The 2500-nt window shown below is 76.5% G+C and overlaps 1 non-coding gene across 1 annotated transcript; it reads right to left on the reverse strand.

Moving 5' to 3' along the window:
* Positions 1 to 1805: 1805 nt before the first annotated feature.
* On the reverse strand, positions 1806 to 1958 carry LOC123936494. Its single transcript, XR_006817337.1, has one exon. It is a non-coding gene; the product is annotated as a 5.8S ribosomal RNA (ribosomal RNA).
* Between the last annotated feature and the right edge of the window lie 542 nt (positions 1959 to 2500).

Here is a 2500-nt window from a genome sequence, read left to right on the forward strand (position 1 = left end):
ACTTGTTGACTATCGGTCTCGTGCCGGTATTTAGCCTTAGATGGAGTTTACCACCCGCTTTGGGCTGCATTCCCAAGCAACCCGACTCCGGGAAGACCCGGGCCCGGCGCGCCGGGGGCCGCTACCGGCCTCACACCGTCCACGGGCTGGGCCTCGATCAGAAGGACTTGGGCCCCCCACGAGCGGCGCCGGGGAGTGGGTCTTCCGTACGCCACATTTCCCGCGCCCCACCGCGGGGCGGGGATTCGGCGCTGGGCTCTTCCCTGTTCACTCGCCGTTACTGAGGGAATCCTGGTTAGTTTCTTTTCCTCCGCTGACTAATATGCTTAAATTCAGCGGGTCGCCACGTCTGATCTGAGGTCGCGTCTCGGAGGGCGCGCCACGGGGGGCGCGAGAGGGGCGGCGCGCGAGGCCGGGAGAGGGCACGGGCCGAAGGAGGACCCCCGGCTCGAGGAAAAGCCACGGGCCGACGCCCGCGGACCCGGCCTCCGGCCCACCCCCCCCAACGCCGAGGGAGGGGGGCCGAAAACGCGGGCGCGGGCGCGGGCGGGGAGCACGGGCCGGCGGCACAGGCGGGAGCCCTGCCGGGCTCGGGGGAGGGGGGAGGGGGAGACGGCCGAGCGGGGAGCGAGCCGCCAGGGCGGGCCGAGGGCGGCACGCGCACGCGCGCGGGGAGGCGAGGGCGGGGGTTGGAGGGAGCACGCGGGCACGAAGCCGGGGCGGCGGGCGGGCGGGGGGGCGGGGGGCGGCGGGGCGCAGCGGTCGCCCCCGACCGCCGGCCCTCGCATCCCCACACGCACCCCCCCACCGCCACCGCCCACGGGCACCGCCGCCCGGGCTCCTCTCCTCTCCTCCTCCCTTCACCGAAGCCCCCGCGCGCAACCGCCGCACGGCCGCGGGGCCGGGCGACGGACGGCGCGGCGCGCCCGTCCTCCCTGGACGACGACACGACACGACACACCCCGTCGACACCCCCCCAACCCCGACCCACCGCGGGCTCGGGGCACCCGGCGCGGCGCGGCCGCAACCCGGGGGAAGGCGCGCAGCGGCGGGCGGCGCCGCAGCGTCCCGCGGGCCGCCGCCGGGGCACGCGGCCCCGGGGCGCGGCCCCGCGCGCGCGCGACTCGGGCCTCGGCGCGAGCCGCCCGGACAGGGCGAAGGCCGGGGTCGCCGGCGGGGAGGGAGGGGCGGGCGCGGACCCCGGACGCCAGGCGGCGGCGGCGGCCCACGGAGGGGGGCCCCCGGCCGGGACGACCGGGGCTCGCCGCCGGGGGCACGGCGGCGAGACCGACGGCGTTCCGGGTCCGGGCTCTCCCCCACGACGGACCGCCACCGGCGAGCGGCACGGGACCGCGACGCCCCCCAACGCACAACCCGGGCGACCCCAAGACCGCGTGCGGCGCGAGGGATCTCCCCCCAGAGGAACCGCGGCGGCGGCCGCGGCCCTCAGCGCGAGCTCTCTCCTCTCTCCCTTTCTCGCGGGCGGGGCCGCCCCCCCCTGCCCCGGCGCCGGCACCGGCCCCCCCACCCCCACACACGCTCGCACGCCTCCACCCCCTCCCACGTCCCACACGCGCTGCACCGCCGGGCGGACCCGGCGGGGCGAGGCGAGGCGAGGCGTGGGCGGGTGGAGGGGCGGGGTGCGCGGGCGGTGGGGACCAGGGGCGCACGGGGCGGAGGAGGCCACCGTGTCTGCACTTAGGGGGACGGAGGGCACCGGCAGACCCAGGCCCTGCGAGGCAAACCCCCAGCCGCGCCACCCCCCCGGGGCGACAGACCCCTGGGGGAAGCGATTGATCGTGAAGCGACGCTCAGACAGGCGTAGCCCCGGGAGGAACCCGGGGCCGCAAGTGCGTTCGAAGTGTCGATGATCAATGTGTCCTGCAATTCACATTAATTCTCGCAGCTAGCTGCGTTCTTCATCGACGCACGAGCCGAGTGATCCACCGCTAAGAGTCGTACGAGTTTTGATCGTTCAGGGGGCCGACCCCCGGAGGGGCGGCCCCCCCTGGCACAGCACATTCCCCCGAAGGGGTGCCTCCGGCCGGCCAGTCGAGACACAAGCGAGACCAGACTCCGAGAAGGTCGGAAAGGTTGGACCACGGGGCATCCGGCCACCGCCCACCACGCGAGGAGCGGAGCTCGGACAACCCCACAGGCGCCCAGGGGGTTCCCACCTGCCCCCCCCACACACACACACCGAGGGACGCGGGGCACACGCACACGCACGGCCGGGCGGGGCCGCCGGGCAGCCCCCTCCCGACGGCCGCGCGAAGACCGTGGCGCGGCATGGCAACCCCGGCCCCGGGGGGGGTGGGGTGGGGTGGGCGGCGGAGTCTGGGGGAGAAGGGAACCCCTCCTCCCCACGGGCCCGACCGCCCCGACCCGAGGCGGACGGGCGACCCCCAAAGGGTCTTTAAACCTCCGCGCCGGGACGCGCTAGGTACCTGGACAGGGGGTGGGGGACAGGCGAGGCGGGGGGGGGGGGGGGGCGGGACAC

The sequence above is a fragment of the Meles meles genome, unplaced genomic scaffold, assembly GCF_922984935.1.
Source record: "Meles meles unplaced genomic scaffold, mMelMel3.1 paternal haplotype, whole genome shotgun sequence".
Classification (NCBI taxonomy): Eukaryota; Metazoa; Chordata; class Mammalia; order Carnivora; family Mustelidae; genus Meles; species Meles meles.